The following is a 17,307-nucleotide window of genomic DNA, read 5'->3' as shown; positions in this document are numbered from 1 at the left end:
TGCCCTCCTTACTCCAAAGCCTATGCTTTATACACTGCACTACCTAGCTGCCCTTGTAGATTGGTACTAAGTATGAGTTGACTCTTCAGAGTAGCATCTTCATCTGTTATGCACTAAACAGGAGTTTGGTTTTGATGGTTTCTTCAGAAGGCAGAAACGGACCTTTTCTTTTGCCTAAACACCAGATCCAGTATCAAATAATTAATGGCAGCAGAGAGAATGGTCCAAAAGAAGACCTTGCTATTGGCAGATGTCTCCAAACAAACATCACATAGAGAAAGATTGTGATGGATGGAATTCTTCCAGCCTAGTGTGCTGAGTGTTTAAAGTTAGGGAAAGTAAAATTCAATCCAGGTATAGATATCTTTCAAGGTCATGAATTTCTGTTCATTGCTGTTGAAGGCAAATTGGATCATGGACATATAGAAATAAGCTGGTCTTTCTTACCAATCATAAAATATTTCATAATATTTCATAAAATTGTGATAAATAATAATAAAATTCATCTGAAAGAATAAAAGGTCAAGGATATCAAGGGAATTTTTAAAATCACATAAAACAAAGAAAAGTATCCAGGTCATACTAATACTATATTCTAAAGAGGAAATCATGAAAGCAATTTGGTACTGGTTAAGAAACAGAGTGGTGAATCAGTGGAATAAGTTAGGTACACAAGACACAGTAAATGACTATAGTAATTTAGTTGAGACTGAGGGAAGGTTGATGCAGTCAGAGATTCTTCTACCTTGACTTGACTTTGTTCCAGATATTGATTCTCCTCCTCTATCTCTTGTTTGATGCTGCAGGAAGACAATCCATCAGAACTCATCTTTCCAAAACAATAAATATTGCTCAGGCTATCATCTGGAAGGCAACTTTATAGCTCACTTCAAGCAAATGCCTCCACCTCCCATCTCTAACTAGAACTGCCTCCTAGTTGACTGAGTGGTTGCAAGTTTTGGTCCCATGCTGTCAGATACCACCTCTGCTCTTTTGGTCACTTGTTTTAGGGACTAAGATTCTGGAGAATTAGTCCCATCCCCTGCTGATATGGATAAATTTGTTGAGCCTACTGCTACCACTCTCCTTTTCTTTGCACAGCAACAGTACTCTGGATAACTGTGTTGGTGGGAAGTGCCAGCACTTGGGTGTTTGACATGGTGGATGGTTGATCTTGATATGATAATTCCACCACTTCACTGGATAGCTGCATTTGACCAGTCTCCTGTTGAGCAGGAGTCACTTTGAGTTTCCTTCTTTATTCCTTTACCTGGGACAGCACAGATAAAAAGGGGGGATTTTCAACATTTTAGAATCAGGAACTGTCCCAAGTGTGTTTCCATTATATATCTGCACAACCACTCTCCATTGAAAACAAGAATAGAACCTCTGCATAGGGTTGCAACTTCCACCAATGCTTCAGAGCAGGTCTCCAGGGACCAGGCCTTCCCTTAGTCTCAACTATATTACTATAGTCATTTACTATATCTTGTGCATCTAACTTATTCCACTGATCCACCACTCTATTTCTTAGCCAATACTACATTGTTTTGATGCTTGTCATTTTAGAATGTAGTTTTAGATCTGGTATGACCTGGATACCTTTGGGGTTTTTTGCTACTTTTTAAAAAGTTCCCTTGATATCCTTGACCTTTTATTCTTCCAGTTGAATTTTATTATTATTTATTCTAGTTTTATAAAATAGTTTTTATATTTTGATTGGTATGATACTGAATAAGTAAATTAATTTAGAATAGCAATTTTTATTATTTTTGCTCAGCTTGCCCATGAATAATTGATATTTTTCCAATTGCTTAGCTCTGAATTTATTTGAGTATAATGTGTTTAAAACTTTGTTCAAATAGTTCCTGAGTTTGTCTTGGCAGGTAGACTCCAAAATATTTTATATTATCTATAATTATTTTATTTTATTTAGTTTTTAATTTTATTTATTAAAGGCTATGGGGTTACGTGACTTGCCCAAGGTCACACAGCTAGGTCTACAATTATTTTAAATGGAATTTCTCTTTCTATCACTTGCTGCTGGACTTTGTTGCTAATAACATAAATGTTGATGATTTATGTGGTTTTATTTATATTCCACAACTTTGCTAAGGTTCTTTTGTTTAAAGTCTTAGTTGATTCTGTAGGATTCTCCAAGCTTAATATCTGCATTAGAGTGATAGTTTTGCTTCTTCACTGCATATTCTAATTGTTTCATTTTCTTTTTATTCTCTTATTACTAAAGTTAACATTTCCAGGACAGTTTTTAATAATAATAGTGATAATGAGCATCCTTATATCACCCCTGATTTTAATGGGAAAGCTTCTATCCCTGTTACTGTAAAGTTGATGGTTTTACTTAGATACAGTTTATCCTTATAATGAAAATTTCATTTCTTCCTGTGTTCTCTAGTGATTTCAATAGGAATGGGTGCTGTTTTGTCAAAGGGTTTTTCAGCATGTATTAAAATAATTTTGTGATTTCTGTTAGATTTTGTTACTATTATGGCCAATTTTGCTGATAGTTTTCCTAATATTGAACCAATCCGGCATTTGTGATATAAATCCTACCAAATCATAGTGTATTATCCTAGTGATAACTTGCTGTCATCACTTTGTTAACATATTTTTAAAAAATTTTTGCATCAATATTCATTACAGAAATTGGTCTATAATATTCTTTGTCAGTTTTGACTACCTGATTTAGGTATCAGCATCATAATAGTATCATAGAATGAATTTGGCAGAACTTCTTGACCTAATTTTTCAAATAGTTTTATATAGATAAGATTTCATTATTCTTTAAATGGTCTTTAGAATTTACTTGGAGATTTTTTCTTAGGAAGTTCATTGATAGTTTCTTCAAATTCTTTTTTCTGAAATGAGGTTATTTAAAAGCATATTTCCTCTTGTGTTAATGTGGGCAATTTACATTTTTTTGTAAATATTCATCAGTTTCACTTAGACTATCAAATTGTTGGCATATGCTTGGGTGAAATAGTTCTGAATTATTACTTTAATTTTATCCTAATTCGTGGTGAATTCATTTTTAAATGTTTTTGGTATTGGTAATTTGGTTTTCCTTTTTTAAGCAATTGAACTAAAGATTTATCTATTGGGTTTTTTTCCATAAAACCAACTCAATTTTATTTATTAGTTCAATATTTTCTCACTTTCAATTTTATCAAACTCTCCATTGATTTTCATAATTTCTAATTTGGAACTTAATTGGAGTTTTTAATTTGTTCTTTTTCTACCTTTGTTTGTTGCATTGATCTCTTTTTTATATTATTCATGCAAGGACTTAGAAACATAAAATTTTCCATAGGAACTATTTCTACTGTATTCCATTTCTACTGTATTCCATTTTGTGTTGTTTTCTATGCATGTTGTCATTGTTTTTGGAAGAAATTACTATTTCTGTGATTTGTTTGATCCACTCATCCTTTATCAAAGGTTATTTAATTTCCAATTAATTTTTAGTTTATCTTTCACAGTCCTTTAGTGTATGTGATTTTTATTGTATCATCTCTGAACATGATGCATTAAATATCTCTGTCTTTCTGTACTTGATTGTCAAGTTTATATTCCCTAATGCATGGTCAAGTCTGGTACAGGTGACATGTATCACTGAGAAAAGATATCTTTTCTGTCCCCTTTCAGTTTTCTCCAGAGGTCTAAAATATCTAATTTCTCTAAAATTCTATTTACTACCTTAACTTCATTTTTGTTTATTTTGTGATTAGATGCATCTAATTCTAAGAGAGGGAGGTTGAGGGTCCCCACTAGTATAGGTTTTTCTTTATTTTGTTTTATTGTCCCCCCAGCTATATGTAGAAACAAATTTCAACATTCACTTCCAAAACCTTAAGTTATGAATTCTCCTCCTTCCTCCCACCCCAGTCCCTCTCATTGAAAAAGCAAGTAAATTGATATTAGGTAAAAAATGTGTAGTGATGAAAACCCTTACCATAATAATCATGTTATAAAAGTGAATATAATCACCCCCCTCCCCCCCCAAAAATGAGAAAGCTCAAAAAATAGTTTAAAAAAAGAATGCTTCAATCTGAATTCAGACACCATCTGCTCTTCCTTTGGGATGGATAGTATTCTTTATCATAAATCCTTTGAAGTTCTGGCCCAGAGCTTTGCTCAGAAAAGGTAAGTCATTAATCACTGATCACTCTGTAATATCACTGTTATCTTGTATGCAGTACAATTCCCATTGCATCTGCACGATCAAATTTTTTTACTGAGATAATTTCATTTATCCATATAGTTTTGCTATGTCTTCCTGAAACTCATTTAGTTTCTCCTCTAAAATCCTGGATGCTGTACTATTTGGTGCATATATGTTTACTTTTAAAATTAACTTCCTTGTCTATGGTACCTTTTATGAAGATGTAGTTTTTTTTCTTATCCCTTTTATCTATTTTTGCTTTTGTTTTGTCTGAGGTAAGGATTACTAATTTTGCTTTTTTCACTTCAGTTGAAGCATAATATATTCTGCTCAAGTCTTTTACCTTTGTGTGTATCTCTCCAATTCAAATCTGTTTCTTGTAAACAAGATATGATAGAATTCTGTTTTTTAATCCACTTGTATCCATTTCCATTTTATGAGAGAGTTCATGCCATTCACAGTTAGAATTACTACCTCTTTATTACCTTCTATCCTATCTCCCCTCCATTTGTACTTTTCTCCTTTTTCATCTTATCCCTTCTCATCAGTCTTTTGCTTCTGGATGCCACCTCCCTCAATTTGCCCCCTTCTATCAGCCCCCCTCAATTTTCTTTCCTCTTTCTCCTTTTACTTCTCCCCTCCTTTCTTCCCTCCCTTCTATCAGTTCCTCCTTCCCTTCCTACCTCTTTCCCTTCCTAATGCATGATGGGTAAGATAAATTTCTAAACCAAACTAACTGTATTTGATATAACCTTCTTTGAATCAAATCTGATCAAAGTAAGATTCAAGTAATTTTTCACCCATTTGTTTCTTTCCTTTGTGCCTTTTCATGTGATACAATTTATCCTATTCTGCCTTTGCCATCCTCCTGTCCCAGCATGTACTCCTTTTTTTAATGCCTTAGTTTTTTTTTTTAAATCATCCCATCAAAATCAACTTGTGCCCATACCTTTGGTCTAAGTTTATTCCCTTTAATAGAGATACAATTCTTTAGAATTATGAATATCATCTTCCCATGATGGGATATAACCAGTTTAATCTTACTGAATAGCAATCTTTTTCTTTTTCCCTGGTTTCCCTTTTAATGCACCTCTTCAGTCTCCTATTTGAAAAACAAATTTTCTATACAGCTCTGGTGTTTTAATCAGGAAAATTTGAATGTTATCTATTAACCCTCTGTCTTTTCCTCTGAAAGTATATGATAAATTTTTCTGTGTAGTTTATTTTGGATTATATTCCAAGTAACTTAAATCTCTAGTACATATTCAAGGCCTGTCTATCCTTTAATGCCAAGTCCTGTAATTATTTCCTCCATATTTGAATTGCTTCTTTATTGCTGCTTGAAGGATATTCTCCTTGACCTGATAATTCTGGATTTTGGCCACAATATTCCTTGGTATTTCCATTTTTAGATCACTTTTAGATGATGATTGGTGAATTCTTTCAAAGACTTTTATCCTCTGGAACTAGAATGTCAGCTCAGTTTTCCTTGATGATTTCTTAAAAGATTTTACCCAGTCTCTGTTTTGGAAAATGACTTTCATGTAATCCAAAATTTTTTAAAATTATCTCTTCTGGATCACTTTTCCAGGTCAGTTGTTTTCCCAGTGAGATAGTTTACATTTTCTTCTATTCTTTCATTTTTTTTTTTAAATTTGTTCAACTGATTTCTGATGTCTCATAAAATCATTGGCCTCCACTTGCCCCAGGCTATTTCTTCAGGGAATTATTTTCTTCATTTAACTGTGTATCTCCTTTTCCATTTGAGCCATTCTATTTTTAAAGGAGCTGTTATCTTTTTCCATTTGTTTTTGCATTTGCCTCATTGTATTTTTAAAGGATTTATTTTCTTCAGTCCATTCTTGTGCTTCCTTTTGCAAAATGTTGAATTTATCTTGTATTTCTCTTCCCAATTTTAATTTCCTTTTGGAGCTCTTCTAAGAAGTCTTTTTTTTTAGGTTTTTGCAAAGCAATGGGGTTAAGTAGCTTGCCCAAGGCCACACAACTAGGTAATTATTAAGTGTCTGAGGTCTGATTTGAACTCAGGTACTCCTGACTCCAGGGCTGGTGCTCTATCCACTATGCCACCTAGCTACCCCCTAAGAAGTCTTTTTGAGCTGGAATATGTTTTGTCTTTCCTTATCTCCAAATACTTTCTAATAGGCCCACTTTTTCTCTGACTTTTCTTACTCCTTCTGAGTTTGTTTGTTTGTTTTTTAATTAGACAAGTTCCAAGCTTCTTGTATTAGGGAGGGGTTTACTTGCAGATTTTCTGCATTGTGAACCCTAGAGATTTTCTCACTGCACTGGGCTATCCATGTTGAGAAGACCAGAGGCTTTGTTACTGAGCTGGGTCATCCATGTTCATCATTTCAGCAGCTTTCCAACCCAGTTGTATTGGTTGAACAGGGTGTACAGGTTATGAGTGGGATAAAGTCTGAGATTTCTTCAGTAAAATATTATAGATTTACAAAGCAAAGTTCTGGGATATTGGTGAAGAAATCTCTTTTTTGGATCTCTTTTTCATCTGAAATATAATGCTATCTAATCATCTTTGAACCTCTGACTTTAATTCTTGAATAATAAAAACATTCTTGTTAAATGCTTTTGCTCTGGTTCATCTAAGAATTTCATCTCAAGTGGCACACTACAAATGCTGCTGTTGTCCCTCACAAAATAGAACCATAGTCCTATTCTATCATTCCTAGCTGGGGTATCCAGGAGACTTGGGCCTGCTTCAGGATCTGTGGAACACAGAGTTCAGAGTGTCAAGTGGGTATTGAGAGCTAGAGGCTACAACAAGTGGTGTCTTGACTCACAATGGAAATCAATCTCAATCTCAAGATTCAACTATGAACTTTGCAAATGCAACAATATGTTATTGGAGCTGGAATTACTGCAACTGCTGGAATCATACTTGCCTTCCAATGGGTCATCATTAAAGGATTTAAAGTATATTCAGTCCAATTACAGTGCCTCAAAAGAATCCTGAATTATTATTTTTCATCAGTACTTCCCAGGTCAGGAGTTGGTAATTTGCTTGTCTGCTACCTTCCTTGGATATGGTAGCCATTTCTCAGGCTTTCTCTTGGGAATCGATGAAGAAACCAGATTCAAAGAATAATCATGTCCTCTTCCTTCTTTTTCCCTACTATAATATGTCTTTTATGCCTCCTCTTGTGATGCAATTTACCCCATTCTATCATACCAGAACAATCTTTTTTTAAACCTAATTTTTTAAATCATCACATCAAAGTCAATCTATAATCACACCTTTTTAATGTATACACCTTCTAAAATGCCATAAAAGAGATACAATTTTCAAGAATTACGAGTATGATGTTTCCATATAGACATCTAAGCATTTTATTTAACCTTATTGAATAGCATGTTTCTTTTTTTCTTTCCTATTTTCCTTTTTATGCTTCTCTTGAGACTTGAATTTGAAGACCAAATTTTCTGGTCAATTCTGGTCTCTTCATCAGGAATGTTTGAAAGGATTCTATTTTATGGAATGTCCATCTTTTCCCCTGAAATAGAATGCTTAATTTTTCTGGGTAGTTGATGCTTGTTTGTAATTCAAGCGCCCTACTCTTTGGAAAATTATATTCCAGGCCTTCTAATCCTTTAATATTGATGTTGCTAAAGCCTATGTAATTCTGATTGTGGTAACTTGATATTGGAATCATTTCTTTCTGGTTGTCTGCAGCATTTTCTCGTTGACCTGATGAGTCTGGAATTTGACTAGAATATCGGTTTATTCAATTTCTTTTTCCATGGGTATTTTTTTATTGTTCAGTCATTTCAGTAAAGCCCAACTCTATACAATCCTATTTAGAATTTTCCTGGGAAAGATAATGGAGTAATTACCTATTTCTTACTCCAACTCCATTTTACAGATGAAAAAACTGATAACTAGGATTAAGTGACTTGCCTGGGTTCTTACAGTTTAGGAAGTGTTTGAGGTCAAATTTTGACTCTTGATCTGTACTCTATCCACTGCTTCACCCAGCTGCCTCTTTTCTCAGATAGTGTAATTTAAATATTCTTTTTCCTCTTCTATTAATTTGGGCAATTTATGCTTTTGTAAATATACATTCTTTTCACATAGATTGTTTTTCTGGCACACAATTGGGAAAAAATAAATCCTAATAACTGTTTTAATTTATTCTTCATTGGTGGTGCTTTACCCTTTTCATTTTTGATACAGATTATATGGTTTCCTTTTTTTAAACAATCAAATTAATGAATAGTTTATTTTAGTTCTTAATCAAATAAGATTTGAGTTTTATTTATTTTTTATATTTTTTTAACTTTCAATTTTAGAAACCTTTGACTTTTAGAATTTCCATTTTGCTATTTAATTGGAGACTTTTAATTTGTTCTTATTCTAGTTTTTTTAAGATACATGAAAAATTTGTTGATCTGCTCCTTCTCTCTTTTATTGATGTAAAATTTTAGAGATACACATTTTGTTCAAACTGCTTTGGGTATATATTCCACCCAATTTATCTCATTTTATCATTATCTATAATAAAACTACAGATTATTTACATAATTTGGGGGGTTTTGCTCACTCATTCTTAAGTTTTATATTATTTAGTTTCCAATTAATTTTTAATTTATGCTTCCAAGGCCCTGTTTTCAGTAGTAACTGATTCTTTATGATCCTATTTGATCCTTTTTCCTCTTTTCCTTTATGATCCTATTTCTTGATAGAGAACCTGGAGTAGTTTTCCATTAACTTCCTCAGTGCATTATACCAGATGAGGTAACAGAGACAGAAAGGGTCAAGTGATTTGCCCAGAGTCACACTTCTATTACATCTCTGAGGCCAAATCTGAACACAGGAAGATGAGTTTTCCTGACTCCTGGTCCAGTACTCTATCTACTGTGCCACCTAGCTGCCCCAAAATGACCCCTATTTAATGCATTGGGTCCCTTATGATTTCTCTTATATGTCGATTTTTTTGAAAGTCAAATTTTCTATTTATTTCTGTTCCTTTCATCTAGAATGCTTGAAAATCTTCTAGTTCATTAAATATCCCATTTTCTCCCTATAGGTCTATTGCCAATTTTTCTGTGTCATTTATTCTTGGTTGTAATTTCAGTTTTTTGCCTTCTTGAATATCATATTCTAACCATTCCATTGCTTTAACAAAGTAGCTATTAAATCTTGTGTGATCCTGAGTATTATTTCATAGCATGTAAATGGTTTCTTTCTGGAAGAATAAGGTATTTGTTTTTTGACCTAGGAGCTTTGGGATTTGGTAATTTTGGTAATTTTTTAAATTTAAGGATCTTTGTCAGGAGGTGATCAGTAGATTCTTTAAATTTCTTTTTTATCTTCTGGTTCCACAATATTGGGAAATCTGTGGCCTCTTTCTTTTCGGTATTGTCAATTCTGTTTTTTAAGTTGGTGTTTTCTCTAGTAATTTTTGTGCTTCTGTTAATTGTCTATTCATAATTTTTTTTTTGCTTTACTCTCATTTTCCCCACTTTTTCTTCTACATTCTTTTTTTAAATATTTAAATATTTTTGTTTATTTATTTTCCCAAAAACATGCAACAGTAGTTTTCCCCAATCACTTTTTACAAGGTTTTGAGTTTTACATTTTTCTCCCTCACTCCCTTTCCTTCCCCTCCCCTCCCCTGACACAAAGCAGACTAATATATTTCCTCTATATTTTTAAATGATTTTTAAAATCATCTTTTAGTTTTTTTAAACAAGTTTTTTCCCTTTCATTTGTGTTCAATTCACATTTTTCTTTGAGGTTTTGGTTTTAGATTTTTTGACATTATCTTCTGAGTTCATCTCTATCTTCTTTCTTTAGATTTGGTTTTGTTTTGGTTTTTGCCCATTTTCTGAGACTAAATATTGTCTTCTAATATAAGTTAAATTAAACTTTTTCCCAGCAGGAGCAGGATAAAGGGCACTGCTCCAATCTTCAAGCATTATATACTACTATTTTCAGAGGTAGCTTGAGAAGTTTTAATGATTTTGGTGTTTTCAAGGTCTTGTGGTATGGGGAGAAGTGTTTTCACTCTTTCCTGGTCTGTACTATGATCTTTACCCAGAAAGGGCCCCAATTCCTTCCTCAGGGTTCCTGAATTTTTTATTCTAATAGCCCTCCTCTGCACTCTGGAACTATGATCTGGCAAAGTGGAGCTGCCAAACTACACCTGGCAATGTACCTAGAGTTAACACAGGTATTCCCTCTTTTCCCTCTCTGACCAATTGTTTGATTCCCTTTTGTCTCTGAACTGAGCCTTCTTAAAGCTGTCATTGCTGCTCTCTCTACCTCCAAGGCTCACAAATGGCATTGCCACCACCTGGGCTCTGGACCATTCTAGTATCACAAACCTTTACTTCTGACTTCCTACATTTTCTTGGACTGGAAAAATGACTCAGTCTGATTTTCTGCTAGTTCTGTTGCTCTAGAATTTAACTTGAGGTGGTATTTTAAAGTGCTGTAGTATTTAAAGATGGAGTTGAGTACAAAAATAATTTCATGGGAATCTTGATAGTTCTAACATCTTCTTCTGACTTAACTTGTTAGGTCCATTCCCATCCATCCCCTATTAGAATCCATTCCTTTAAGAGTACCTACCTAATTAACATCTCTGTGTCAAATTTCAGATACCTTAATTATTTTGAGGAGCACTCCAGTGTCAGTTCAAACCTCCTTGACTGTCTAAAATATTCCTAAAAACTAGCAAAGGTCATCATATTCTGTATTCAGATGTGGAGAGATTTTTTTTGAGGGGAGGCGGGTTCAGTTGTTGTTTGTCTTGTTCTTTTTTTTCCAAAGCAGAGGGCCCTTTTGGTTTAAGATAGCATATATGTTTATGACTGTGTTTTTCTCTACTATGGTGGAAAATTAAATTGTCAAAGAATAGAATCTGTTAAATGATTCCAAAGTTCCCAACCTCACCCTCTCATCACACACACACACATACACATTCACATAGACCTGAAAGAATACATTTACTTCCTTTACAAAGATTCAGCCTTTGTCCCTGAAGCAATCTCTTTCAGAGAAGCAGTATGATCCTGAATGCAGGCAGCTCTTTTGTCATTTCTTAGCACTGGACGAAACTCCTCTAACCACAGACTTCTTCTCTACCACCATTCCCGCTCTTTCAGCTATTTTTTTTTGATTGTTTGTTTTACTGAGACCATCAATTTGCTTCTGGTAAGTAAATGTAGGGAATATTTAAAAACTAATAAGGTGGAATTTAATGTATTGAAGGAGGTATATATTTTGGTGGTGGGAGGGGAGAGATGTACATCTGTTATTTCATTGTCTTGAGGAAACTACCTTCTTCCAATGCAATTCTGGAACTTGTTTGTGACATATTTTAGAGTTAACACCAAAAAGTTGCAATGAGAGACTGAGACATTAAGTGACTTTACCATGGTTTCATAATTAGTATATGTATATTTGCTTCAGAGTCTTGCCTAGCTACTTTATTCCATTAATCATTTGTCCTTAGTTATACACACACTTGTGTCTAGCTACAGTGAGGAGAGAAAGAGTGAAAGGAAGAAAGAGATAGAGAAAAAGAGAGATAGAGAAAGAGATTGACAGTGTGTGTGTGTGTGAGAGAGAGAGAGAGAGAGAGAGACAGAGACAGAGACAGAGAGAGAGGTGAGAGAGGGAGGAAGGGACAGAGGAAGGAAGGAAGGAAGGAAGGAAGGAAGGAAGGAAGGAAGGAAGGAAGGAAGGAAGGAAGGAAGGAAGGAAAGAAGGAAGGAAGGAAGGAAGGAAGGAAGGAAGGAAGGAAGGAAGGAAGGAAGGAAGGAAGGAAGGAAGGAAGGAAGGAAGGAAGGAGATAAAGAGAGGGGCAACAAGACAAGCCCTGAAGTAGAAGTGAGTAAGGTGAGAAACTTGTCCTTGATTTCCCTCCACTTCCCCACTTCTTCCTCCCACACACACACAAATTCAAGGCAACCTGGGAAGATAACCTGCCTGGAAGTAAAGTTAAAAAAAAAGTCTGAATGGCCCTGGGCATCTTAAAACTTTAATAATCTCTTTAGGAAAAATAATGTAAAGTAATTCTCAGTGCAGAAGGATGGTGGGTAATGGAGCACTGAATCTGAAAACAGAAAAACTCATTTTCCTGAATATAAATTTGACTTCAGACACTTAGCTGTGTGACCCTGGACAAGTCACTTAAACCTTGTTTGCCATAGTTTCTTCGAATGTAAAATGAATAAGAGAAGGAAATGGCAAACTATTTCAGTATTTTTGATAAGAAAATCTTAAAGGTATTCTCAAAGAGTTAGACATGAGAGAAAATTACTAAACAACAATAAAAACCTTGTTTTCAGCTATATTTAAATGTTTAGAATTGCTTCAAAGGATACCTTATTTTGTTACATTGGATGCTTTGTATTTTCACTTTTCATTATTCCAATACCAGGATTAGAGGATTTCATTTCAACAGAAAAGCAAATTTCTATGGGCATAGCAAACATAACTTACTTATTAAGAATTTATTTGGTTAAGTAAGTCTCAAAGAAGTCAGGCTATAGAAGTAAAATTCAGATTTTTCTTCCTCTCACTGCATTCTCCTTCTTTTTGATTTGCCACATTTACTGCAATCAGTCTGCAAAATGTGTATGGCACTCCCTGATCTCATTGCCCACCCCACCCTTGCACTTTCTTCCTCACACCTCCCCTCCACCCTCAGCTATCTGAATCTTACTTGACTCATACTTTTGTCTTCATATAGGCAATACATTTAGATTCCCATATGTATGTTTCCAATGTTCTTTCATTGGCATTAGATGTTCTCTTCTACCCACTCATGCAAAGAATGTAAACTTTAATGTAACATTAAAAAGAAGAGGAAATTTATGACTTTTAGTTCATTGCTTGCTATTTTTATTCTGCTTTTCCTTTCCTTCTCAGAAAAAGGGAGTCATTTGCTTATATCTATATAATAATTTTAATTTTAATGTTTGAAGATGAGGATAAAGAAGGACAGAATATGAGTAGAGGACATTTCAGTAAATGTTTAATAACTGGCTCTGCAAAAAAATTAAGCATGACAAAATTTTAATTATAATTTACATTATTTATACCTTAAATTTCATGCTTTAAATGCAAAAGAGCTCACATTGTATTTTATTTTTCCCAAATTAAAAATAAAATAATTTTTAACATTCATTTTTCTAAAATTTTGAGCTCCAAATTCTCTTGCCTCTCCTCTATCCTCTTCCCACCATTGAAAAAGTAAGCAATTTGATATAATATATACTGTGCAGTCAAGAAAAATGTTTCCATATTAATTAGATTGCAAAAGAAAACAGAACAAAAAACACAAGGAAAACAGAGGCAAAAGTATGCTTTGATCTGAATTCATACTTCATCATTTTTTTCCTCTGGATATGGATTGCATTTTTTATCTTAGATCTTCAGAATGGTTTAGGATCATTACATTGCTGAGAATGACTAAACTATTCACAACCGATCACCAAAAAAAATTGCTGTTATATTGTAGAATATTCTCCTGGTTTTGCTTAATTACTTTGCATTAGTTCCTCTAAGTCTTTCCAGGTTTTTCTGAGAGTATCCTGCTTGACATTTCTTATAGAAAAATATTTTCTATCACAATAATATATATATATATATATGTATATATACATATATATAACAAATTGTCCATTCATTCCTCAATTGATGAGAACCTTTCAATTTACAATTTTTTGCCATCATTAAAAATGCTACTTTCATTTATTTTTGCAATTATGTCATTTTCCTTTTTTATAATCACTTTCTGATACAGACCCAAGAATTGTATTACTGAGTCAAAGTTTATGCATGGTTTTATAGGCCATTGAGCATATTTCTAAATTGCTCTACATAATGGGTAAATCAGTACACAACTTCACCAAGAGTGCATGTGTCTCAATTTTCTCACATCCTCTCCAGTATTTTTCATTTTCCTTTTTCTGTCATATTAGCTTGATAGCCATGGTAGTCCAAAATTGTTTCAATTTGGTTTTTCTTTAATCAATAGTGATTTCTCTCAATTTTATATGATTATGTATAACTTTTATTACTTCATCTGAAATTTGCCTGTTAATAATCTTTAACTATTTGTCAATTGAGGAATGGTTTTTATTTTTATGAATATTTCTCAGTTCTCTATATTTTTGAGAAATGATATCTTTATCTGATAAACTTGCTATAAAACTTTTTCAGTTAAGATTGTTAACTATGTATTTCCCTCTATACTGTCCCCCCTTGTTCTATTCTCTCTCTTTCATCCTGTCCATTCTCAAAAGCATTTTGTGTTTGTCTTTTATGTACCCCAATCCACCCTCCCTACTGTCATCCACTCTCTTCTCCTCCTACTTTCTTGTAGAGTAAAATGAATTTTTCTTTTATTAATTGAGTGTGCATGTTAGTCCCTTTATCAATCAATTCCTGGAAGTGTAAGGTTCAAGCATTCCTGCCTTCAACTCCCTGATCTTCCCCTATACTGTAAAAGCTCTTTTTAACTTTTTTTACACAAGAAAATTTATCCCATTCTACCTTTCCCTTTCCCCTTCTCCCACTGCATTCCTCTTTTTCACCCATTAGTTTTTTTTTATATCATCCTATCATATTTCATTCACACCCATGTCCTGTATCTAGCTATCCTTCTTTTAACTGCCTGATATCAAGAAAGCTCTTAGGAGTTACAAGTATAACTTTCTCATGTAGACACACAAACCCTTAAGATTGGCCCTTTTATTTTGCTCCTAAGTCTTGTATTTGAAGTCAAGTTTTCTCTTCAGCTCTTGTCTTTTCATCAGAAATGTATGAAAGTCCTCTATTTCAGTGCATGCCCATTTTTTACCCCATGAAAATCATTTTCAGTTTTGCTATATAGGTACTCTTGGTTTGGAAATCCCAGTTCTTGTTACCTAGAATAAGCCCTCTGATCCTTTAATATAGAATGTTGACTATTGTATTATTCTGACTATGGCTCCATGATATTTAAATTATTACTTTTTGGCTGATTGTAATTTTTTTCCTATCCTGGGAACTCTGAATTTTGACTATAATATTCCTGGGAATTTCCATATTGACATACCTTTCAGTATGTGATCAATGGATCTTTCAATTTCTATTTTACCATCTGCTTCTAGAACATTAGGGCATTTCTGTGATAATTTCATAAAAGATGAAGTTCAGAATTTTTTTTTTGATCATAGCTTTTAGGCAGTCCAATAATTTTTAAATGATTTCTCCTAGATCTACTTTCCAAATCTATTGTTTTTCCAAGGAGATTTTTTTCACATTTTCCTTTACCTTCTCATTCTTTTGGTTTTATTTTACTGTTTCTGGAAGTATTATAAAATCATTTACTTTCACTTGTTGAATCCTGATTTTAAAGAAATTTTCTTTACTGAATTTTTATATTTTCCTTTTCATTTGGCCAGTTCAAATTATTAAGAAATGATTTTCTTCACTGAATATTTGAACTTCTTTTTTTTTCATTTCCCCAAAACTGCTTTGCAAAGCATTATTCTCCTCAACTTTTTAGCCTATTCTGTTTTTAAGGTGTTGTTATCAACAATATTTTTATGCCTTCTTTATCAAACTTCCAACTTTTAAAAAACATTTTATTGCTTTGTTTCCCTCAGTTACATTTGAAAAGTGTTACATTCTTTTTTGATCAAATTTTAAGTTCTAATTCTCTTCCTTTTCCCCTGAAACCCCCTCCCAAATAGTAATGCATATTTTATCATGCAAAATTCATTTCCATGTAGGTCATTCTATGAAAGAAAATAAAGACAACCCCTTCATTTTCATAAAGAAGGTTAAAAAGGTATCTTTGTGCATTCTGGCTCCACCAGTTCTTTCTCTAGAAATGGAATCTTTTATCATAAGACCATCAGAATGATCTTTGATCACTGTATTATTGAGAATAGCTAAATCATTCACAATTTCTCATCATACAATATTGCTATTACTTTGTACAATGGTTCTCTTGGTTTTGGTTATTTCACTTTTCTTTGGCTCAAATAATTCATTCCAAATATTTCTGGTAGCATATTGTTCATCATTTCCTATAGCATAGTAGTTTTCCATCACAATCAGATATATAATATATTAAGAACTTTTTCATGATTTTTTGTATCATTCTCATTTCTCTTCTCAATTTTTTTCATCTCTCTTACTTGATTTTTAAAAATCCATTTTGAGCTCTTTCATGACCTGAGATTAATTTATATTGTTATTTGAAGTTTTAGATGTAGGAGTTTTGACTTTGCTATCTTCTTCTGAGTATGTTTTGATCTTCCTTGCTAACAAAGTAACATTTTTATAATCAAAATATTTTATTTGCTAATTTTCCATCTTCTTTCATGAATTTTAACTCTGTGGTAAACTGGGACTCTACATTGTATTCCTGAGAATAAATAAATCATTCACAGTTTCTCATAATATGATATTGCTGCTAATGTGTGCAAAGTTCTCTTGATTTTGGCCATCTCACTTTTCATCAGCTCATGTAATTAATTCCAGATTTTTCTGGTAGTATCCTGTTCACCATTTCTTATAGCACAATAGTAATCCATCACTATTATATACAATATATTGATTGTTTTTATGATTTTCTTGTATTACATCATTTTCTTACAGGCACTTTTTTCTGACATTTAATTGGGACCAGAGTCCTCACTCTAGGTGCCACAGGCTCTTATGTGCTAGTGCTGTCCCTCAATACTGCAGCTTGGATCCAAGTATGGGCAAAGCAACAGAGTTCTGCCCTTAGTATCAACAAAGGAAACACTTAATCACCTTTTGACCAATTATCCTTATTGTGTGTAAGCTGAGAGCTCCAGAAGCAGCCACTATCACTGCCAATTCAGGAGATTCCCAAGACCTGCTTCTGGTTTTCTGGGCCATGTCTCTGCTGAATTGACTTGCATTACACTATGCAACACTTTAACTCTAGTATGACAGGCCTTTTTGGCTTACTATCTAAGTTGTCTCAGGCTGGAAAATTGCTTCATTTTTTTCCTTTATTGGGTTTTGCCATCACAGAATTTGTTTTGAGGCATTATTAAAGTTATTTGGATAGAAATTTAGGAGAGCTCAGGAAAGTTTTTCCATTTTTCCA

General features: G+C 33.4%; 1 pseudogene; it reads right to left on the bottom strand.

The window, feature by feature from the left end:
* Positions 1-43: 43 nt before the first annotated feature.
* LOC141503189 (forkhead box protein M1-like) lies at positions 44-17,093 on the bottom strand (annotated as a pseudogene).
* Between the last annotated feature and the right edge of the window lie 214 nt (positions 17,094-17,307).

The sequence above is a fragment of the Macrotis lagotis genome, chromosome 1, assembly GCF_037893015.1.
Source record: "Macrotis lagotis isolate mMagLag1 chromosome 1, bilby.v1.9.chrom.fasta, whole genome shotgun sequence".
NCBI lineage: Eukaryota > Metazoa > Chordata > Mammalia > Peramelemorphia > Peramelidae > Macrotis > Macrotis lagotis.
Note: the sequence above shows the minus strand (reverse complement) of the source record. Positions and strands in the feature narration are given on the sequence as shown.